At 38.9% G+C, this 25326-nt stretch overlaps 1 protein-coding gene across 9 annotated transcripts in view; it reads right to left on the bottom strand.

Annotated features, from left to right (window-relative positions):
* Positions 1 to 25326, bottom strand: part of PRLR (prolactin receptor) — a 164656-nt gene that overhangs the window by 107799 nt on the left and 31531 nt on the right. The window contains exon 1 of one of the 9 annotated variants that reach the window (XM_052776184.1): positions 10831 to 11243. The exons of 7 other annotated variants lie outside the window; for them this stretch is intronic. The gene's annotated coding sequence lies outside the window, so the exon portion shown is untranslated. Of the gene's footprint in view, positions 1 to 9709; positions 10015 to 10830; positions 11244 to 25326 lie in introns of those variants that run through there. One more of the 9 variants, XM_052776180.1, reaches the window with a different exon arrangement.

Raw genomic sequence — 25326 nt, 5'->3', positions numbered from 1 at the left:
ATTATTCCAGCTGTCTGGGTATTGTATTTCTGCAAAGCCCACCTCCCACTGGCCTGACAGCTCCCAGGGGCTTTAAATAGCTGTTTGGTAAAGTCCAAACTGGTGTTTTGTGGGGAAATTCTGGTGCAAGCATTGTTGGGGAGCATGATGTAAAAACCGCAGTTTACTATCCTTCTTTTTCTCCCACTCTGGCTCCAACTGCTAAACATCATGGACTTGAGAAGGCTTTTATCCAGCTATTAAATTTCTAGGGCCAGCAACACCACTTTACAAACAGCTGTTTCTTCCTTCCTTGCCTTTTTACTCCTAGAAGTTTTTCAATTTTGCAGATTCTGTCCTCAACAGTGTTCAATTTTAAAGTTCATTGGAATAAAACATCCCCTTGACAGCTTGATGACTGTTGTCTATTAAGCAGTATATGGGTATCTGACCCTTTCTCACAGTTTCAGCTACTGTCTGTGAACATCTGCTCATAACCATTGTCAAATCTTTCTTTTGTTGTAGACATCCTCACATGATCTTCCTATCTGAGTGGAGGAATATTTACTCTAATTTTACATCAATTCCCAAACATGGTTTTCCAAATCCTTGCAGAGCTTGGAGGTTTCACATCCACAGGTCTGACTATGACAGTACTGTGGGAGCTGTGGTTACAGCTCTTTATTATAAACACCAGTAACACACTGATGTAGCAAATGGTAACCACATGCTGTAAAACATCCCCACGTCTTCGTTTCTAGCACCCTGTTAAAGCAATCTGTGACAGAGGCCTCTACTTCATTATTAGTAACAAAGTAGTGAAAATTATTCTACTTTAACAGTTTGTCTAAAGGCTGGTTTAAAAACATGCATTCCCTGCTTGGTCTGTAACTATTGAGGCAGCAAAAAAGCCTCAGCTATTTCAGAACCCCTTCTGCCTTTTAGACACAAAGTCCAGGCACTTTTAGATCATACGTTCATCATCATTAAAATAAGCCGAACACTGTTATTGTGTTTAGAATATACCACAAATACCTGCTACTTCTAAAGCGCCTTCTCACTGTCTTATGTATGTTGTAAGTGTTTTGGTTTACAAACCATGCAGCCACCTGGTTTCTGTTCAGACCAACAGTACTCCTGGCTGTTTCAGAAAGGGGATTTACATCTCCAAGGCTTCCCACTTTTCCAGGAGCATAGTAAATATCTTTCAACAGATACTGCAATCTAGCAACATGCTGCTACTACATGCACATAGGAAAACAAACATTAGACAATCAATTTAAGTCATGTTCAATGAAACTTTATTTATTAATTGATCATTGGAGTGATGGTGACCTGTCTCTCACTGTCACTGTTGTTTTTCTTTCAAAGCTGTTTTTCTTTTTTAAGCGTTGTCCTTTTTTTGAATCCTGCATCCTAAGCAGGAACAAAAACAGTTCACAGAATAATTCTGTCTTCTATGTAATCAGCCAGGATTATGTTTTCAAAAAGTGCTATAAAATCCACGTCAACATAAGGATAAGGGAACACATGCAGCCCAATCCCTGTCATGGTATTACAAGTAGTTGTGAGCACACTGAGTTGTAGGCAGAAGTTGCCTCCCACCCACTCCAACAAACTTTTGTTTCCAAAATCCCAGCCCAGTCTTCTTTCCAATGCACATTTTAGGTAAACCCTTTGGGGTGTAGGTGTCCCTACACACATGTTCCTGTGGAGCTGCTTTTTTGTTCTGGCTTTCTACTTTAGTAAGCAATGTTACCTATATTTTCTAGCACAGGTCAAAGTTGAAGGGCTGCCCCAGTAATACTGTATGTCAGATTCACAGGTCTGGTCTGTTCTTTGGATGAGCTGGGGCTGGGTGACAGTCTCTTAGTTAGCTTCACAGGCTTAGCCCTTTGCCCAGTGCATATTCAAATGTTTTCATGGGCCCCCACTCTCTCCGACACACTCCCACACCCTTCAACTGTACATTCCTTTTATTTAATTTTCTTTCTATTTACATTCAATTTTGACTTAATTTCATTATCTCTTATTAAACATTTTTATACACTTTATAAATATAGTCCTTACATATTTATTAAGAAGTGTAACTATGTATAAATATACATTTATACGCTTTGTACACTCTCACATGTATCTTTATACACACACATATATATGTGTATGTATATGTATACATACATATGTATGTATGTATGCAAACACATACATATATACATATGAGGGCCTTTGACATACTTCTGGGGTAAAGAAAAAGGCAGGGTTTCAGCTGTCAGCAATTACAGGGGATTCTGAGATCACATGGGGTATGGCCATGACTATGTCAAAATGGTGACTCTTACGGACAAAGGGAGGACTTCCTGGGCCTGATGGATCTGATACACTTCTGGGTGAAGTGGGTCATACAGCTGGAAAAGGGGGCAGGGCTTCTGGGGACTATGGTCATCAGACTTTTGAGGGGCAGGTCTTCCAGCAAAAGTCAGGGGAGTGGGGCCTGCACCATCTTGTATCAAAGTTCTTCTTTACCTGGTACTAAAGACATTTCCCTTGGTTGTAGCCTTTCTTCACGCTCTCCTTATCTTTCTGAATCACAATAGAGATCTATGTTGCTACCACTCAAACAAGGAATGAAGTGAGGTATTTGACATAAAATAATCTAGGAAACAGAAAATAATAATCATTGGAGAGAGGATTTACACATGAGTAGTATTTTAACATATATTAGTAATTATTACAGGCTGGTTTGGTTAATTTGGCATTACTTAGTCTAAGCAGATATATGATGATTAGGGTATAGTGATGATATAAGACACATGAGGTAGGGCTCTCCCTGGATAGAGAAGATTAGAATAAATATCTTGAATGCCAAATAGCCAACAAAGTATTTTTTATCTTCCTTATATTAAGACAAAATGGTATGATCATAACAAATTACCTTATATAGATAAAGATACTTTATGTTATTACTTGAAACAAAGGGGCCATAGGAGAATCCTATCTTCAGATGCCCAGACCTTGTCATTGAACCTCACAGTTTAGTAGTTTAGTTAAACCTGGTAGTTTAGTTAAAACTTCCATCTTAATAGGTAATTTCTCTATTAATGTTTTTTAAACTAATCTTTACTCTTAACTCAAAGTATGTACCTTTTATTCTTTGTATTTTTAGATATTTTTGCTATTTTTTTTCTTTATTCACACAATCATGATCTACCTACCTTTCATATCACCACAGCACATGACTTTGCCCTATCATAACTGAAGTGTATTGTTTATTTTCTCTTTGCATCATGATTAAGTAAAATCAATCTTTTAAAGGAAAAGCCTACTCTCTTGGGATTTGGCTTCCTTGAACTCTCATGATTTCCCAGCTAATGTTCAGGGGTGAAGAAGTAGCAACAGAAACAATCCAATTTTTGGATCAAGCTGTGAGCAGATGTAGATTTGGCTCTAAGTCATCTTTGCTTTTCCAAAGGCCATCTCTTGTCTCCTCCAAGGAAGAAGGGTCACACCATACAGAAGCATCCAAAATGTGCTATTCATCAAACAGACCATTCTGTCCTAAATTATAAAACTTCCATTTTCATGTCATGATTGTTTCTGATTGTTCTTGCTCCAGTTAGAGGACTGAAAGTTTTCAGAAATTATCAGTGCTGAGTTTATTGACTGTTTTTATGAACCAGCACATACTTGCTCACAGGGAATGTTATGTATCACATGTTCACCAGAAGTGGAAATGTGACAATTTAAAAGTACTATTAATATGGAATGATTTCACGCTGAGGGAACAATGAATGTGCTAAGAGATTTGCCATGCTAAAAAACTCTGGTTACCTCAGGTCGTCAGGGTGTTGAAAATCAGGAGATAAGAAAATTTCTCAAGATAAGGAAAACAAATTATAGCAGATGCAACAATGTGCTGAAAGAGATCTTTTCAGATATCATTAACTGTAAAGCTAGAGGGATCATAATGACAATCTAACCCATTTACAACGGTGACAGGACTCACCTAAGTGCAATCCTGAACAGCAGAGATCTTTCAGAAAACTGTATTTTTAACATTTATTTTAAATGTTTATTCTTTCACATTTTTAATTCAGCAGCCTAGAGCAGGGCAGGAAGAGAAAGCAATAAAAATAAAGCAGAGTGCCCTTGGCTCTTCGAAAGACAAAAATAAAAAATAATCTAGTGGTCTCTTAGAAATGTAAAATAATCCCCTAGCTCCTTTTTGGTGCATTATGCCAGCCTGCCCTAAAAGGAGTCTAACCAGACTCCTCTGCTTGGTTGGTCATATGCTACTGCAAGGTATGGGGGTATACACGGTAGAGGAGAGGTCATCAGGCAGAGCCACAGCTGCGTTTGGCAGGTACATGCTGCAGGTAGGGCAATAATGGTTCCTGTGTTAAGGGGTAGTCTGGTTTCAAGCTGCCCCACAGAGCGTGTTGCAGAGTCCATCCAACAGCACCAGAGCACCTGACAGGCACCTCACGCGTTCTCCACAGGTACCATACGTGGACATGTGAGCATACATATTCAAGAAGCTTCTAAGCACTATTCTGAAATGCTTATGTGTTGCAGATACTTCCAGAATACTCTGTCCCTCCCAATGCCCATGACATAAGACAAGAAGCCTGGACTATGGAAATGAGTAGAGTGCTTTGAGATTTACACTTGTTTGTATCTTTTTAATGATTTTTTAGTTTGTTTTTTTTTCTTATCTGCCAATTTCACAATTTTCAGTGAAATATGGAAAAATATGCATAATAAAGGAGGTTGCAAAAACGAACCTGCAGTCCTGCAGAAGATTTTCAAAGTTTGAACTACTGCAGATCTCAACTTGAACTGTTCCATGGCAGTGAGTTGTGTTTGTGAATACTATAATTTGAGACAAAATTGATTGTTTTGTCTCTCTTCTCTCCTTTTTCTAATCACTTTAATGTACATCCTAAGAAATGCTCTTACAATAAGTAGTTTGAGTTGAATGTTTGAATTTGATGGAAAAAGGGATATCTATTTTTGAGTGAAAGTAAACTTATCATATGCTTTCCCAGATTTAACCTCCAGATACATCTTTCAGTTGAATCATTGTAGTTACAACTAGAGTCCTTAGTCATGCAGTCAGAAACTGATAAAAATTTCCTCATGGTTCAGGGCTTCCTGATTTCTCATTTTAAGAATTCTGATCCAAACTCTTCTGAATCCTCAAACTGAAACATCCTACATAGTTTATTTTGAAATAAAGATTAAACAAAACCTTTGTAAGGTCACCAGCTATCCTGTAACTCAAAATACAAAACTTTTTTACTGCAAGAGAAAATTCCAGAAGAATATAGCACATACAGAAAACATCACTATCAGTGCAGAATTCTACCAAACATGGGCTGCTTCTGGGAATATGAAGTGACTTGCTATACACAATGAATTGAACTATTCCTTAAGAAAACTTCTGTTGATCAGCTGTAGAGAACTGTCATGGAATTTGACTGAACTCCAAAGGACAGTAACAGTTTGCAATTACTAACCCAAAAATAAATAGGATGTGATGTCCCAAGTAAGGTGAGATGACTAGATCATTTTGGTATTTATCAATATTCACACTCGAAAAAGTGGGAGAAAGATTTTGATGGTGGATGCAACAGCTGCAAGTCTCATAAAGTCCTTGCACTTGTGTGATGTCCTGGTTTCAGCTGGGATAGAGTTAACTGTCTTCCTAGTAGCTGGTGCAGTGCTATGTTTTGAGTTCAGTATGAGAAGAATGTTGATAACACTGATGTTTTCAGTTGTTTTTAAGTAGTGTTTAGTCTAAAGTCAAAGATTTTTCAGCTTCTCATGCCCAGCCAGTGAGAAAGCTGGAGGGGCACAAGAAGTTGGCACAGGACACAGCCAAGGCAGCTGACCCAAACTGGCCAGCGGGGTATTCCATACCATGTGATGTCACATCTAGTTTAGGAACTGGGGAGTGGGGACGGGGCATCGCCGCTCGGGGACTAGCTGGGTGTCGATCGGCGGGTGGTGAGCAATTGCACTGCGCATCATTTGTACATTCCAATCCTTTCATTATTACTGTTGTCATTTTATTAGTGTTATCATTATTAGTTTCTTCTTTTCTGTTCTATTAAACTGTTCTTATCTCAACCCACGAGTTTTACTTCTTGTACCGATTTTCTCCCCCACTGGGTGGGGGGGAGTGAGTAAGTGGCTGCGTGGTGCTTAGTTGCTGGCTGGGGTTAAACCATGACACGTGATTAGAAGGTATTCCTTCTTACTCGTAACAGACAAACAACAATTTGAAAAGTAGTCACAAGATTCTCAGAATAACATTTGTACTAGTCCAGACCATACCAAAATTGATAGTAAATCTTAGAAAAGGAAAAGCAGAGATTTAACTTACACTGAGTGAAATTTTGGGTTAGAACTTTTATCCAGACACACAGGCTAAAATGAGCTGAATCATTTAAATAAGCTGTATCAACATTAATAAAGTGTTTCAGAAGAGAAAGAAAACCTAGACAATATTCTGAAACACTGAAATCAGTCATCACAGATTTTTATGAAGAAAACTTTTACATTTTTAATATGACAGTTTCACAATTCACTTTATTTCTTAAAAAAAAAAGCTTTAAAATGAAATGGGTTTCTTTCAGGTTAGACAGCATTAGCTGAATGCTTCGTTCAACCTGAAGTTTTGTCTTTTCAATTTGCGAAAACACAGTTAAGAAAACCTGATAGTTTTAATGTCTTCAAAAGCAGTTTTCAGTATTGCCAAGGAACTGAAAAATCAGTTATATAAAAGTCCAATTAGATTGTCTGCAAAGATATTCTTACCAACAGAATCACCTGTGGCTCTACTGGAAGTTATGATAAAGTTTTAGGACTAAAGAGTGACTGTAAAAAAAGTCCACTGGATATGAAAGTTTCTCAGCAAGTCAGTTTTTACAAGGATTAAAGGTCATGTTAAACGAACCATTACCAACTGGTATCTACCAGAACTGTGAGATACTATTCTCTCAGAGCAAGGTCATGACCTCTTCAGTAAGGCCAGGCAATAAAAAAGATAGGAAGGAGGAAGGGCAAGAAAGTGAGAAACCTTTCTTCTCTCATTTAGCTCATTAAAAAATCTGAATCCTTGATTTCATAATGTTTAATTAAATTGCTCCACAGTGATAACTTGGGGTGGGGGGAGGACTGCAGAATAGGTACAGCTACAGCTGACCAATCAGTAAAAGATATTAAAATAACATGAGCCAGTTCTTTAAAATGGTTAAGACCAGCCTCAAATGAACTAAGTTTAGCCTAGCTGCCCATGTAGCAGGAGTAAGTACAGCGTCATGTGAAAGGAGATTTCTAACTCAGAGCCAGGCTGAGGGGAAATGCGACAGCAATCAGAGCTAAACAAGAATGGGGACTAAACCAGGGGGTAAAGGCATCCCCCCAGAAGTGTAGGAACCAGTCAGGAAAAGGTCAATGAGAAGGTCTTCATGAGTGAAGTTATTAGAGCAAAGTTATTAGAGCATTAGATTAGTCCAATTAATTAGTACAACAAAGAACTTACGGTACAGGCAGAGTTGCCCTTTGATCCTACCTTGTGAAGTCCTACAATCTCTCTGAAAGGCAGCTGTACTGGGAGAGTAAATGGGAACCAAAAGTGGTGCTGAAGCTGAAGCCACAGAAAACTAAGGTTTTCAAGGTGGCATAGACCTTTGAAAGAAGGGTATCGCATAGCAAGAGTTTGGGACAAAGCCCTAACAAAATCCTGCCTGAAGGATAAAAAGTGTATTGATATGCATATATGTATACGCAGGTACATAAATATACAGAAAACAAAGTTTGTGAATTTGGGTGTCTGGAAGTACCAGATTATTAGCTTCAAACAAGACAAAACCAAGAGGTAGCAGGAATGAAATATTTCTATGGTTTTATGAGTCTGTAATTAACCTGCATCTAATTCTGGTGAAGAATACAAGCCTGGGAGACTAGAAGTTTGGACTGAAATCCTGATGAAGCTTGAAGGAAGTGGCTGAACTCCATTTTCTTCACTGCAGTAAGGAATGTGTAAAAGTCAGACTTCCACAATCTCTAAATGAAAGCCAGAGCTTTCAAAAGCCACCTTTGTTCCCGAGCTCCCTGTTTCTGATAGCAGAGCTTCATTTGCTATGGGTGTTAACTCAGCTGGAGCCAGAAAAGCTCGACACATTTAAAAAGGATCTTTAGCTGGGCAACAAAAAAAGATGACAATCCAATGGAGATAGCTTAAAAGCATATAAAGCCCTTCTCAAAAATAAAGATGAAAATTCTTAGACCTGAACTATCCTTCTGAGCACAGTCCACTGGAAAACATTGCCCTGCCAAAGCATCATGTCTTTCACAGGAAAATTTAGTCTGGCAGATTTCCAGCTCAATTTTAACAATATGAAAAATGCTAGGATTACCTATCAGTTTTTGCTCCTCATTGCCTTTATACTAACTGCATTTCTCTACATTTTGTTTTCCTTCAAGACCTGCAAGCTCCATGCCAAATGAGGGTCTATGTTAATCCTTGTGTCAGACTTTAACTAGTCTGTACTTCATCACAGAAGACCGATGTGCACTCACGCCACAGACTTTCTATAGATACTCAGTGCCATGAAAAGTGCATGTGGTAAATGGCTGAATTAACTATGCGACATTTAAGCATTACTTTTTGCTTGAACTTGTTCACTGCCTGGGCAATCCATCTGCCTGCCTTGGGGAAGGGAGTGCCTAGCTCAGCTCAATAATAGCAAGCCAACTCTCAAAAGAAGAAAAGACTGATAGCTGCAGCATAGCATTTCTGCAGCAGAAAGCTTAAGTTGGCAATACGGACACCAAATCCATACACTGTCTTGCAGGCTGCTGCGCTCTCTAGAGGGAACTCATAGCAAAGGAAACTGTATTCATTCCCAGACTATTAATGAATTCCCAGGTGACTGTTGGAATAGTGAAAATATTACAGATGATGACAGTACAGTGTTTAAAAAGAATGCAGGGAAAATTGGCTAAAAAGACGATCTCAGGATCAAATCACACTGTTTTCTTTACTCCTCGCCAGCTCAGTTACCAGATTTTCTTTCCCTTCTCTCTGAGATTGGTTTCCCTTCAGCCTTTGACTGCCAGTCTATGCCAATATCAAAGAATTCTGAAGATAATAACCCACAACAGGATCTGGTAACTAGTGAATGTATATGCAAATATCAGAGAGGGTAGCACAGGAAGAATAAAATGATAGCTAGGGAACATGAGATAGTGGAAGATTTGACGGCAGTTACGGGAACTCCAGGAGGTTTATTTCCTCAACCAGCATATTTTCATTAATGAATGACATAAATAAGGTATATTTAGTGAACATAAATTATATAAAGCAGTAATATCATGAGATTAGTACTACCAAGTGCATTAAGAATACTTTAAAAAAATAAACACAATCCTGAATGTCATTTTAAAAAAACATATAGAAGGAGTGGCATGTCTGTGTCCAGCTTATTTCAGTATTTTAAAAGAGAGACCACTGACTGACAAGTAGAAATGGTTTTTTTTTCAGAATGAGAGCCATACAATATTTAGCATACCATATTAAGTTGAACTGATTTTACTTTTTTCGTAAGTTTTTAATTTCTGCTAATAGAACTACAGTCTCCTCTGTCCTTTATACAACGACACAGAACCCTTTATAATCAGGTAAACATACAGTAGGAACAGGTTTAACTGCTGTACTTACTTTTGCCTGGGAATGAAAATTATGTTGACCCATGTCAATTCATGAATGCTTCCTGAACAAGGACGTGAAAATCCAGCATGTGAAAGAGTTTCAAATATATTAAAAGAAGAATCCAGAAAGAAAGGGGGAAAAAAAGACCCCAAAGTGGAAAGATAAACAAAGAAAAAGCCTGTGAGGTTTACAGCTCTGACTGCAAAATATTCAGCCTGGCAGCTCTAGGAGAAATACAACTCTGTGTACTTGTACATGCTCTCCCCATTAGAGGAGGAGTCAGTTTTGCAACACTTATGTTCCTTGCTCAAGGCAAAACAGTGATTCTCTTCAGTGCAAGCGATGTTTGGAGTGTGACAGCTTTAAAGGTGAGAGGTGTACTGTGGAGCATAGGAATGCATCAGCAGAAAAAGAATGTTTTTAAGCATCAGCTACATACTCTACAGGTTGTTGTGGCTCCTTTTAAATGCTTATTGCCTAGGATTAATTTTTTTTTTAAGGGAAAACTAATACCCCTTCAACATAATTGCATCCATAATACTCTTTGTGCACCAATAGTCCATGTTTTATATTCTTGAATAGCAGAAAAATTAAATTATTTTTACAACAGGATGAAAGGTGTTGGTTTTACATCAAAAAGCTGACTAAACAGAAGAAAAAAAGATCTTTTCTTGTAATTTTGTTAGCTTTTTCCTGTGATTTGAAAAGAGTTTCAGATTATGTGACAGGGCTTTGAATTTTACTGACATACTCATTTATTCTCTAGCCATCCACCTCTACTTAACTGAAAATAATTTTACGTATTTTTATTAATGCTTTCACTGAATCACATTTTTATATTCTCTGTATTCATGCCAGTGAACTGAATAGAAAATAAAATGCATGCATGTATAGTGAAAATTCTTTTAAGCAAGAAGATTGAGCAAGAACATTCTTTTTCATAATGAAGCAGGATTTCTGTAGTGTGGATGTTAAGTTGTTATTAGAGTCAAGTCTCTCCAGTCAAGGTCAGAACTGTTCACATTTTTTGACCAAACGGATATTCTGCAGACTATTTCAAACAATCATATGAATCATATGAATCATATGAACAGTTTCTTGGCAAGACAGACAAACATTTTCAAACATACCTTGTGATCTACCCACAGAGATTGTAAAACTTCAGGTGTGTTTTTTCAGGATGGTTTGGGCTACACTAACTGCCAGCTGCTGCTGAGAGGAACAGTTTCACTCTGCACCTCCACCTGTGTTGCTCCGTTCCATCCATCGTGTGTGCTGTGTTATCCATCTGACTCCATGTTAAGATAGTTTAGGGAGCTAAACTGGTGGAAGACAATTCTTTTTTTCCCCTCTTCTTGTAAATTTCTGAACAGGCTCGCTCTGAGGTCAAACAAATGCTGGCAATAGGGGAACGGAATGCATAGCTGGCAGTAAAGACTCCGTTGATTGTATCATAAAACTATGCCCTAAAATTGATCACATGCTCACAGTGTTCAGCCAGCTCTGAGTAAATTCCGCCACTGACTCTCTGTGTTGAAAGGGATGAAACTACTCCTGGTAAATAGGAAATGTGTGCTTAAAAAGATGCTATCACCTCAGAAATGAGAAAAGGAACAGAAGGTAGAAACTAACAGGTACTTCACTAGCCAGAAAAGATGTAGCAGGCTGCGGCTGATTGTTTTATTTCTGCATCTGCTTGCCTCTGCTAAACACGGGGAGATCAAAATGGGGAGGAGGGGAAGAGAGAGATAAGATCCTGCCCAGGGAAGAGATTTTCAAAATGAAGGTGAATCAAGAAGTACTGTCCACACCATTGCCATCTTAATTTCTGTAAGAGGAGCGTATGATGTTAAGGTCTGCATGTACATTTTCCCCTAACAAAAATAGGCTTTATACCCCTGGAATCTGGTTGACAGGAAAAAGAGAACAAAAACTAAATCACTAATGATTTAGTGAAAGATGAGGGATGAGAGTTAGGAACTATCACTGAGATCTGGTAACAAGGATAACTTTATACATTTATACCTGTTCTATCCAGTTTATAGCTAGCTGACATAATGCAACCTTGGTAACTGTGGCAGCCGGCAGTGCAGTGTGAGATAGTTCTTAATTATTTCCCCAGGATTTTGAGTTAGTTTTTTTCAGCTTTTAACGAGCACTGTGTGCCTGTAGCTACACTACTAGCAGTATTCAAGCCAGTCAGGCAAGTCTCTGCAAGCACACTCAGCCTCTGGTGGAATACTGCCAAGAAAAGACAACTGTTATCTTAGGAGCACTGGATTAAGGAGAATATTTTAAGGTAGTAGTAAGATCTCATATGCACAGAACACAGGTCACTCACATTCAAGAAAGGTTCTTTCAAGTTAAGACAGGAGAAAAGAAAGGTCACCAGTATGAGGTAAAGGCTCTAAAACCTATCTGTTAAAAAGTGACTGAGAGAACTGGGCTGGTTTAATGTGGCAAAGTAAAGATTGAGGCAGAAAATGGAACAGGCACTTGCATGTCCCTATAAATGTAATTTACATCTATAAATACAAAAAAGAGGAAGCACTGGAAAAGTCCAGTAGCTATTTAGGCTAAGGAACAATGCTGGAGTAAAAACAACAGGTAGAAACAGAACACAAATATAATCAGGCAGTAAACTCAAAGGATAATAACCATCAGAGTACGAAAAATTGGAGCAGACTTTCAATAGGGTAAAAAAAAAAGCATAGCTACTTGTAGAATAGAGCTTGGCCAGTCTCTGAAAGGGATTATCAACTTGACTAATCCCATGTCACGTAACTGGTGTATCCACTTTAGAAATCTGGTTTAGGTCAGGATCTTAAGCTGCCCCTATAGTCAGCAGAGAAAGATTCCTCTTTGGCTGGTCTAGAAGCATAATAATTTCATTTCTGAAGACTGATTTCTTTAGAAAAGTTTGTAGGCTTGGAATCTGTTACAATAAGCTCTTAAATTCCAAACAGCAGTCCTTAACATCAACAGATCATTTATGGAAAGGAAGGTTTAGTAAATTAAGAGAGCAAGGGCCTAACTTTATTTTCAAGATAATGACATTTGTATTGATAAAACCTTATCAACCTCAGTGAAGTTATTCTACATTGGAGCTCCATCAGACTTCTGATATTTAGGCAGAACAGAATTTCACTGCTGTCAAAAAGAGCAAAATAGTGTCAGAACAGGAAGCACGTAGCATTGGGAGAAAGGCAGGAAAGAAGACACAAGTTGGAGGAACCAGTCAAAGGAAGCAGTAAGGTTTCAGGAAAGGGCTTTACAGGTGAGAAAAATCCTAAAAGGAGCATGTCAGGCAGTGAGATAGAAAGGGCATATAAGGAGACTGCAACCTGTCTTTCCCTTCCCCCCCCCTTTCCCATAGCTGCTATCTACCAAAAATCTCCAGCCTTCCTTGGACAGTAATAGTTTGTATAGGGGTTGTGGCTGTTTGTCCCTACCCTTCCCGCTCTGCTCGCCCGTCCCCTTGCCCCCTCCCCTCCCCAAACAACCAAAAAATGGAGGAAAGCAAACAGGGCAAGCCTCTGTTTTTTAAATGTAGAGGAAAGAATGTAAGAAATAAAATAGGAATAAGAATGCATAGAACTACAGAGAGAATGATATTTTCTTCTGCTGCCTACTTTCCTTACCATGATCTCCTCTGAAGAAGCAGCAGCCAAAACCCTTTGATGTCTCTTTAGAGACAGACAAAATGTACTTACAGGACATTTGTCATATAAGAGAAGACACGGCAGGTGCCATGGCCGCTCACTCACTCTCACGTCACCCATGTGCCGCAAAAGTCCTGCCCCTTTCCTTGTCACACAGCAGGTTCACCCCAGAAGTACAGCAAGGAGCCCTAGGACCAGGATGTCCTTAGCCCACGGTGGCTACCATTTTGACAGAGCTGTAGCCCATGCTATCTGAGAATGGCCTGTGATGGGCTGGCAGCTGAAGCCGTGCCTTCTCATTTACCCAGAAGTACCCCAAGCCCAGCAAGTCCAGGACATTCTGCATACACTCCAAGTCATCAAAAATACAGCCCTTCCCTCTTTCTGGATTTTTGGTCTTGGACAAAAAGCACTGAAGCTGGTTTATTTTCAAAATCTGTTCTTAACACATACCACATTTCCAGCCATTACATTTGTGAGTCTTTTCCACGGATCCTTTGCACCTCTCAGACAAAACCACAATCACTTTAATAGCCAGGGCCTTGTGCCGTTGTAACCATTCCCCAGACCTCCACGGCAGTCTGCACTTAGGGGACCCTATTCTTGCACTCCTGTTCTTGGGATATGTGAGATTGCCATTTGCCACAGAAATCCCCAGTCTTTTTTACCCTCAGACATGCTGATGATCTTTGTATTAACACGTAGCAGATGGTCACACAATGGAATCTCAGTCAGTGTGGCCTCTGTGTGCATGGACCACCACACCGGCAAGCAGGCATGGCTCCAGGAGCCAGGCAGTCACAGGGAGTCCGGAGATCGCGCGGGTGTGACCGACGGTGGCAAAGTGGCAGCTGACATGAGCAAAGGAAGGGACGACTGCCTGGTCGTGAGGGACCTGACACTTTCCTGGGGTAAGCCTGTGGCAGGCAGGACTTCTGCCAGAAGTGAGGTCACTTCTTATCTTGTGTGAAAGTTGTCCTTTAACCAGTGATGAAGTATTCCATCTACCACACTTGCTCATGCCTGCAGCCAGTGCAACTCATTATCTGTGTTGGTGTAATAGAGAAAACTGGGTTCCTACTAATTGAGGTACGATGCGAAGACCTAACTAGCTCTAACCGTGCTGAAGAAAACTGAAAATCCTATAAAGCCTGAAAGAATTAAGGAACAAATGAATTAACCAGATATTCTAGTTTTACAGAAGTTGTTTCCATATGTTTATTTTTATTTTGAAATTATAAGCACATTTTTGGTATTTACATAACTATAAGGAATATGCCTGTCATCACTGAGAGCTGTTCTTCAGGAATCATCCTTGTCTCATGATGTCCAATATACATACAAAATCCTTTGATATATTTTTTAATACAGAATGAACATTAAATGTAACATTATCTAATTCAGCCTTGTATCACTTGCCCTATAAACCCCTGTGAATTCATATTCAGCTGTACAAGGCTGGGACAGTCAGCTGAGTTTATCTGTTGATACAGATAATTATTTTTTCTTGGATGGGATTATTGTACAATGTGGCAGCTTCCTACTTCATTGAGCCATGTTTGATCAATTGACTACCTCCTAAAGAAATCTGTGAAATGTTCCTATCTCTTTTAATTGTGGACTTGTAACAAACCCATAGCTTTCATGGATGCCTTCACTGAGTATCTCATTCTCTCGCAGTTGGCACATAGTTTAATTACGGTTACTATTAAACCAGAATTGGAACATGGTGGAAGGAATGGGGACCACATCCACTATCTGTATTTCAATTCATTATTTTTTATATTTCTGTGTCACAAACTCTGTCCCTTCAATTTAATCATGCAGAGAAAGGGAAAAACACCCTATCTATTGTCTCTCTATCTGTAAACTCTATCTATTGTCTAGAAATACGTTTTCTTCTCGTGGGAACATTCATGAAATAAAGATGATATTCATCCTGACTGAGATTTTTTTGCTTAAATTATAAACAACAACATTCCTGTATCACAACAGCTTGGTTGATGTGAGATGCACAAATACAAAACTGGATTAACAACACTAGATCTAACTGATAAACAATGATGCCATGAACACAAAGTAGCTTTTACACAGTAATATGGTCTCTCTGTACTGGTAATAAGTGACAGACCAGCCAACCCTTTCAGAGTTTAACAGTTTTAATCTCTTTGATCTATAACTGAAGTTACACTGTCACACAATAAGTAGTTTCTTATTGGATATTTTTACTGTTACAAGAAGCCCGCCTACATTTCTAAACCAGAATACATTTCCACAAAACTCTACATCTAATTCACACAGTACATCCAACAGAATTTCATGTTGTCTGAAAAGACAAATAGAGGAAGAGGTGGTAATAAAAACAGGTTTTCAAAGGACTTGTCTCCTAGTTATTTACAATCTATTTTAAATTGATTCAGTCTCTTAAAATATTCTAAGAAATGGTCCCATCCATTATTTTAGGGCAGATAGATACAGCTTTTTAAAAGACAGTAAACAGAAATAATGCTTAATTTCTAACTTCCACGATTGTCTAAGGAGCAGTAGCTGTAAAAGTGTATTTTAAGTATTGCCCTCCTTATGTTCTTACTTTTTAGCCTCTTCATATGCAGAAGTGTTAGAACTGTGTCTTGAGTTGTTTGCTCCCTAAATCAATCAGAAATTGTTGAAGTAGATGAGGAGATGTATGTAAAATCAATAAAGTATGTAATATGTAGAAGGCAGAACTATGTAATGATGATGAGATTCCTTCTGATTCTGTAATCTGTTCAGTTATGAGCTTGGCCTAATGTACTTCTCCATGCTGTTCTACTGATGGCCATCAGTGCAAGCCCAATGCCCACGAGCAGTGCCTCCTGAGTGATGTTTAAGTTCAACCCTGACTGCAGTACAATGGCTACTCAAAGATCTTTTCTGAAGTGTGCCTGAATGTATTTGTGTTCCTTGTTCCAGAACAATCTCAGGTCTCTGCTCTAACTTCTGGGCCTGACAGCTGTGCTATCCAATAAAGTTGAAAAATCTTTGCCTTTTTAAATTGAGAGTTTTCCAAGTCATATCATCTATATCATATAATACGATATATTGATTGAGTGCACCCTCAGCAAGTTTGCAGACGACACCAAGTTGGGAGGCAGGGTCGATCTCCTTGAGGGTAGGGAGGCTCTACAAAGAGATTTGGACAGGCTGGATTGATGGGCTGAGGCCAATTGTATGAAGTTTAACATGGCCAAGTGCTGGGTCCTGCACTTCGGTCACGGCAACCCCATGCAGCGCTACAGGCTTGCGGAAGAGTGGCTGGAAAGCTGCCCGGCAGAGAAAGACCTGGGCGTGCTGGTTGACAGCCGGCTGAATATGAGCCAGGAGTGTGCCCAGGTGGCCAAGAAGGCCAATCGCATCCTGGCCTGTATCAGGAACAGTGTGGCCAGCAGGAGCAGGGAGGTGACTGTTCCCCTGTACTCGGCACTGGTGAGGCCGCACCTCGAGTACTGTGTTCAGTTTTGGGCCCCTCACTAAGGGAAAGACATGGAGGTGCTGGAGCGTGTCCAGAGGAGAGCAACCAAGTTGGTGAGGGGCCTTGAGCACAAGTCTTATGAGGAGCGGCTGAGGGATCTGGGGTTGTTCAGTCTAGAAAAGAGGAGGCTGAGGGGAGACCTTATCGCTCTCTACAACTACCTGAAAGGGGGTTGTAGTGAGGTGGGTGCTGGTCTCTTCTGTCAGGTGGCTGGAGATAGGACAAGAGGAAATGGCCTCAAGTTGAGGCAAGGGAGATTTAGGTTAGATATTAGGAAAAATTTTTTTACTGAGAGGGTTGTCAAACATTGGAATGGGCTGCCCAGGGAAGTGGTTGATTCACCATCCCTGGAGGTATTCAAAAAGCGAGTGGACAGGGTACTCCAGGGCATGGTTTAGGGGGCATGGTTAATGGTTGGACTCGATGATCTTGAAGGTCTTTTCCAACCGAAATGATTCTATGATTCTATGATTCTATATAATACTTCATATTATGAGATGTATTAGAAGAAAACTCTCCCTTAAGAATTATTTCCAATAGGTGTATTAAATCCTTTATGAAACAGAAAATAATGCTCACTTCCAAAAAAATATATTGCTATTCAAAATCATGTTACATCATCATTAAGAGTCATACGGGATCCCAAATAGGAAATTTGGAAATAGTTCCCTCCTATCAAGGCTGTCCAATTTTCCACTTAAATATTTTCAACAAAAATACTTTAATTGTTATTCAGGATTATCTGGGGGGACTGATTCACCTCTTGACCAGAAACATACTTTTTAGTTAGAAGAAATCACACAAGGACCATCAGCATACTAAAAGCATTCTAGTTGATCAGTTTAATACTGACATAATTACTAATAATTAATTTTTACTTAGCTATCCTTTTCTCAACTATTTCTTTTTTTCTTTTTCCCCCCTTCTTTGTGCACTATCAGTGATGGGCATAATTTCAAGAAAAAACGACTTGTCTATAATGATGATAATTGTCTCTCTCAGTGGTAATTACTAACTTTTCTTCCTAAGAGTCAATCAAGTTTTGTATGTGATAGTTTGTTAACAAGAAACAAATAGTTACAATGCCTAATTCATGTTTTTAACTGATGCTGTTCTATTGTAGTAGTTAAAAACTGGAAGAATGTTTTATTAGTGGGGTATCCTTACTTCGATTTTGAGCTTTTTTTCTGCATATTAATACAAAGAACTAAATTCTGCAAAGAGACAAAGACAGCCACATGGTAGAAAACTAGCAATGATAACGGCTGTGACAATTTCTTACAAATCACACACTGAAAAGAAGGAATTAACACATGGAACTTTACAGTTGTATGACCTGAAGAGACAGATTCTAGAGACTGGGAAAACAGTAGCTTCACATAATTTGCTCAAGCCATTCATGGGACACAACACACTAATCAGAAAAACTTCCATGGAAAGCAAAATACAAAATAAACCACATGGCAAATAAACAATATAATGTACACTCAAAGCACTCTGACAAGTAGAACTTGGGTATGAAGTATGTTTGTTTTCTTGGTACTTGAGCTTTAATATCCCAGTAAGATTGCCTATCTGCAGGGACAGCAGCTCGTTTTTATATTTTATTGTTTTCTTTAATCTAAAATAAGAATTTTTATTGAATGTACATGCCTTGCTCTTTATGCATAATAATAAATTTTTTTTCAATAGAACTACATATTTGAAAAACCTCCATAAATACTTAAAAAATTCTGGGCAAAATCATTAAAAATACAAAGCCTTGTAAGATTATTTATGAATCACTCTCAGTTAGAAGCAAATAGAAAAAATAATGTTAATTTTGTCTGCTTGTGCTGTTTCTCGCGGAATTATTCCTAGAAAAGAGTAAGGAACTAGCACCACAAAATTACAGAAAATGTAGTGCATAGAAAATAAAGTGTAAAGGCAGCAAAAGCAATTTCTTCACATCAAATTATTGCTGTACTCCCCTAATGCCAAACATGCTCTGCTCAATTTAAGCATCCATTTGAGGTACTGCTTCTCTAATAAATAAAATCTAAAATCAACCTTCTGACCTTAGAAGAAGAATGATAGAGGATAAATCCCTAGTTCCTCATGAGTCAATGGAGAGAGGCGCCTTTGAGAATTGCAAAGATGCAGATAACAGCCCCTTTAGCTAAACCAATCCAATGTTTAACCACTCTCTCTCAGTATTTTTTCCTTATGTCCAATCCAAATCTCCCTCGTTGCGAATTCTGACCACAGCCTTCTCCCACTATACACTTTTTAGAAGAGTCAGGCCTTTTAGGTAGTTGAAGAATATAACTACATCCCCCATTAACCTTTTCTTCTTCAGGCTAAACAAACCCTCTTCCCTCAGGATCTCCCTGTGCATTATATGCTCCAATCCACTAACCATGCTAGGGACCCTCTGCTCCAGTTTGTTGACATTTCTCTTGTACTGGGGAACACAGCAGTACAGATGCAGTTATCCTCCCCCTCAGATAGCACAATGTACGGTTGCCTGTTTCACAGTAAGAGTGCACGGTTGGCTCATGTTCAACCTGGCATCCATTATAAATCCCAGGTCCTTTTCAACAGGGCTGCTACCCTGCCAGCTCATTCCCAGCCTGTACTGATTCATGAGGTTATTCCATCTTAGATGCAGAAGTCTTCTCCAAGAAGAAAGCCTTCTTTTGGTGCACTCCTTGAGTTTATTAAGTATCCTCTGGGTTGAAACTCTGCCACTTGTCCTCTCAGCCTGACCTCACCCCTAATTTACTACCTTTTGTAAATGTGCTAATGCTGAAGTGTCATCATCCAGTTCACTGATGGAAGTATTTACATTTGACCACTACTAGATGGTCAGAAAGTAAAACTAGCACTGGCAATAGGGGCAAGAACACTACAATGTCTACCAATGCTACCTGAGCTATAGATACTAGATGTTCCTAATGGAAGAAAAAGTCACCTCTGTAGAACAAACAGTCCTAAACATGTTTGGGTATGCACAACTACATGCCAAGGGAACTTCTGGTGCAGAAGATAGGCACCTACACATTAGGATGATGGAGAGTAGATGGCCACACTCCCTGCCAGCATTTAGATGAGCTTCAGGAGCTAGTGTCCTAGTTTAGGCAAGAATCCAGTTGACAGAATTTCATTCAATGGGTATAAGGAGCTAGAAAAATAATTCCCAGGTGCTCAGGAACAGTAAGCAGCAGCATATAAGACCAACCCAGATGAGCTGAAGAAGTTATAGGTGCTCAATACCTGATAGAATACACACACAAACTTTACGGAATTTCTATGTTAATAGTTCAAAACAGTGTCTTATCATTATGCAGAAACTTCAGGTTTCTAGAATTGTAGATTATTGTTACAGAATCAGATTTTTTTTTTTTAATGATTCTTTTCTTGAGAATGTTTCTTGTTTTAAAACTCTTTTTATAGGTTCTCACTTCAGGATGGTAAAGCTAACAGTCTAATAGCATGATCTCCATTTCAATAGGTCTGTTGCACAGAAAAGAGATTTTCATCCTATGTATGTCAAAATGGCAGAGGAAAACAAACTATAATTATGTAGGCACACACTCTGGTTTTCAAATATAATTTGGCATCTCAAGTTTCACTTTTCAATGCCTGTCTATGGTAGGTTATGTTGCTTTTCCAGTTCTACATAACCTTTCATTATTGTGCAATTAGAAGCTTTCTTACAAAGATAAGCGAGATTCCTTGTGAAAAGCTTATCTGCTGCAGAAGGTGCTTTTGTTGTACAGAATCAAAATACTGGTTTCTTAGCAAAGTCCTTTGTTATTATTAGTTTGCTGATATGCACAGATAATTAAATGGAGACAAAGATATGAATGTGGTTTTGTGATAAGTTTACTCCGTTGTTACAAACCACAGCTTTATGTTCATAGTCTTAACAGAATTTTGAAAGACTACAACATATTCTGTTCTCAGCACCCTTTACAACAGATGTGCAGTATTTGACATATGCACACCACTTCATTAGCAGAGAGATGATAATGAAGTTATTGATGTATGAAATTGGCTGCCTTCTCCTCTTACCCAAATATACAAGAGACAGGAGATGCTTTTGAATTGGAAGATCTAAGGTAGAAGCCAAATCACCTTGTGTGAGGAAATCAGGAGCAACCAAGCTTTTGGAGAACACTCAGTCTGTTTCTTGCTTTTAAAAGCAAAAATCCAACCTGTGGAATGGGGTAAAGTTTTCAATTTTACACAATTAAGCACAGAGCACAGTTGATATTCTGAGGTCCCTTTAAACCACTCCTCAGGTCGAAGGTATAATCAAGAGTACTAAAGTCATTTGCAAAAAATACTTTTCTAACCTGTTCTCAAAGACATCTAGTAACAGAGGGTCTACGTTTCCAAGCAATGTTGAAGAGTTTTTCCCATTGTTCTTGAAAAAGCTGGCCTTTTACTATGATTTTAAGGCACCTGATGCAGACAATTACAGTTGCAATTGTTTATCTTAAATTATTGCACGCAATACATAGACAGATAGTCTACATATCAGTATACCTGATTCATAGGCATAGGAAAGTATTTACCTGTCTATGTCAATTTGTAAGTCTGCCTTTACAAGTGTAATATGCAATTGAAGAGCATTTTTATCTATACAAAACTGCCCTCATTCATCGTTTGTGGATTGAATATATGAATTGTCTGGAGTCATCTACTTAAAATGCCTCACAGAAATAATGCTTTGGAAAATATCCTTATTATGAGTTCATTTTCCTGCTAATAGACTAGATTGAAGTATCTCTCAAGCGAAGTACCAGAAGGTACTTTGCTTTGGATATTTAAAAAACAAACAAAGACATACAGATTTTTCACTGGTCCTTCTCTGTTCTGTATATGCTTTTGAAAATACAATATTTTTTTTTCTAACAGGAATGTAGAATGTCTATGGGAGATTTTGACAAAAGTTGTATTTTCACCCATAAATTCTGCTCATTGTTTTTTCATTTCCCACACAGGTTGTCTAAAGTGACTACTTAATATACTGTTTTTCAGTCAATCATTAGAATAATTTAGAAGGTTCCATGTAGAACCTTTGTTCTTCATGGATTCTGTTTGATACTGTTTATTACGATAAAAATATTTATTTGTGAAACATCAGATCATACTAACCGGAAAATACTTAAAAAACCCAAGAAGAACAATTTTCTCCTTCAGGATGTTAGTCTCACATTTTGACTTTCTTTGACATGTACTAGCTGAGAATTATTTTATGCATCCCATGCAATTTTCAAGAAAAAAAGCCATCTTTTAAAAAGAGGATCTATGTTAATAGAAATAATTTGGTGAAATAACATTGCCTTTTTAGACAATGAAGCAGAGAAAATAAAGACTAGTTGTATATCATTCTGCAACTTGATGTGTTGGATTTGACCTCTACATGTATATGCTATTAATTTTCTATTCAGCCTTTGTAGTCTGACCTAGTTTCCACCTTTTATGTGACTCTCTCTTTCTCAGGTCAATCTTCATGTTCTTCAGTCAGTGAAGAACTCATGATTTAGCCAAATTGGTCTTTTATTGAACTGCCTCTTTCTTTTGTTCAAGAGTAATTTGTGTGGGTGCCCTTCAGATTGTTCCTTTGAGAACCTGCCAACTTTCTTTAGTTGCAGTTATGAAAGAATGCTTCTGTCTAAATGTGAAAACAAACTAACAGCCTATCTGGTCCTTCAGCTCTCTGCAAGGAGAAAAATTGGTGGGAGCTCTCATTCAACTACTGCTAGCACTTGTCTATAACACTCCCTTGCCATACTTTGACAGTATATTGTGTGGGGTCTGAGATGATCTGCTTGTTTTTGTGTAACTGTTTGTTTGTGCACCACATTGGGATTAATTTCAAAGAATGCATGCACACTGATGTATGTTAGTAGCACATTGCTGGTACTACCTATGTCTATGGGAAATTCCTGATTGTGGGGTTCTATTTTATTAAGCTATCCTTCCACATATTTATCTTTTAGATATCCTTGTTTACTTAATAACAAACCTTGTTATTAACAAGGTTATTAAAAGTGATCCAATTTTCACCTTCTTGCTCCGACCAGTATTAAGTAGTTTACAACTTCTGCATACCAATACAGCCATCATTGAACAAAAAAACCCCAGACATGCCCTGGGTAGAATTTGAGTGAAACAATCTGAATACTGAGTAAACACAGAGAAAAAAAATTAGATCTTGGAAAAAAACAAGGCTAAAGAGTACTGAAATTCAAAAAAATACTAGAAAATGTGGTGCAAAAATAAAGACACACGGTATCTGTACTCTTCTGTATACTAAGGTAATGAAAAATGTTCAGAATATTGAAAAAAAAAGGTTTGGGACTCAAGTACTGGAGTGGTGTCACGACCCAGACTGGACAGACCAAGGAGTCCTGTTTAATTTGAAATTGCCTCGGGCTAAATTAAGGTGAAAGGACACCAAACGATCAGTTAAAGATTTTATTCATGACAGAAGCAAACGGAACTGGGGAGGCGTGGTAGTAGGTGGCAGGGTTTCTCACAACAGGAATTGGCATAAGACTACTTCTGTAAACTGTGTAACCATACACATCAATTCAGGGAAGAAGGAGATCCCTCCCGTTGAGCCACGAGGTTCAGAGCAGACCCCCTTGCTTTCCAGACTCCTCCTCAGAGAAGGGCCAGCTGGATCCACTCTTAGTCTCAGACTTGGTCAACGGTTTATATCTTGAAATGGGTGAGGTGTAGGGATTGTGGAAAAGGAAAAGAAAAGAGACAAGAAGACAGAGAGAGAAAAAGGAAGAGAGAAAGATTTCACCGGTCGTGGGCCCAGCGTTGGTTCAGTCAGCCGTGGTGTCCAGACCCGGTGGGCTTGCGCACCCGGGGCTTCACTTTGTGTCCTCTTATCATCCTTGCCCCTCCTTCGGGCGGGCACCCAAACTCATCAGGTTAATGAGCAGTTTGTGAGCCTTTGGGCTTGGGGGTCATTTGTGGAGTAACTTCTCCTTCCCTGCAGACATGGCCATTGTTTGATCTTTGTATCAGAACAGTTTATCAGAACAGGGAGCTGCGCACCCTCCAGCACGCCCTCTCCCTCCTGTTGCTGATGTCTGAGCTGATGGGCTTTTCACCTTGGCTCCTTGCTGTGCAGGGTTTACCTTTAAGCAGAACTTGCCCCACCACAATGTTTGAGACATTAACTCTTTCAGTCTCTCACAAGTGGCCGTAAGTCTGGGCTGGATACTGGAGAGACCGTATGGGATCTGAGAGTTGAGTACTGGAGAGGCCAGAAGGTTCAAACCAGCTCATGGAGAAACCATGGAGTCTACTGGAGTTAGCTACCAGTAAGATCATAAGTTTGGACCAGCTTAGTGAAGAGAGCCGTTTGCATGTGTGTGTCAGTGTATGAGGCAACTGGGAGACCAGGGGATCCAGCAGCAACTACTGGCTAGACTAGTTGCCTAAGACCAGTTACTGGAGGAATCCATAGTACATTTGTCTGTGCATGTCTATTTCCATGCCACTGGAAAACCTGTATGTACTACTGTATATTCAGGAAACAGTATTTATATCTCACACTTGACCAGTGCTTTATACTGAGTCATGCAACTGTACAGTATCTTTCCACAAAACTGTTACAGAAAATACCTATAAGGAAAACTAGGTTTTAAGACATGAAACTTTAAAGGTGTAAAAGAAAAGAGTTAACGTCTAAGATATATAACTATGTAACTGAGACTTCTTTCTGAAAAGCTTTAGCAGGGAAATGAAATTACAGAGATGTACTTTTCCTTTCTCTAAAGAGATGAGCTGCCAAAATTCTCATTTTTGTAAAGAAAAACAGTTTTAAGTGATTTCAAAGAAGATGCTGGTATTCGACTTGGGCAGATGGCCTTTTTTAGTTAAAGAACCCAAGTGAAGAAGAGAAACAGTGTAGAACCCAAGTGCAGAAGAGAAACAGTATCATTAAAGCAAAGCAGGTTTCTTTCATACAGTCAGATAGCCAAGCAGAGGGCATGTCTACAATACTAGACGCTGACCATCACATGTCCAGCTGACCTAGAAAGTGGATGGACCACACATGTGCAAAAAGTAGTGTAGTGACATTAGTGTGACATTGAGTTTGAGTTAATAGGCCCACTTCTCTGCATGGCCAATGTTACCTTGAGCTCAGGATGATGCTTGCAGTTTTGATGTTTGCTATACTTTTCTGGCCAGTTCCAGTGATGACTTCCCCTATTCCACCTAAATACCTTTGCTGGTGTCAAGTCTCATTCTACAGTATACTTAAGCAATATTATCTCATGGTGAAATTTCTGATTTCTGACCATTTCTTATCTGATCATTGTGCTCTGATATCTCCTTCTTTGGCAGTATGTTTTTTTTACCTCTTTTCTCATACTAAAATCTCTGTTCTGATCCCACTGCTTTTTAGGAGTCTTCTGTTCATTGTACTTTGTATG

Source organism: Harpia harpyja, chromosome Z, assembly GCF_026419915.1.
Source record: "Harpia harpyja isolate bHarHar1 chromosome Z, bHarHar1 primary haplotype, whole genome shotgun sequence".
Classification (NCBI taxonomy): domain Eukaryota; kingdom Metazoa; phylum Chordata; class Aves; order Accipitriformes; family Accipitridae; genus Harpia; species Harpia harpyja.
This window is presented reverse-complemented; position numbering and strand designations above follow the sequence as displayed.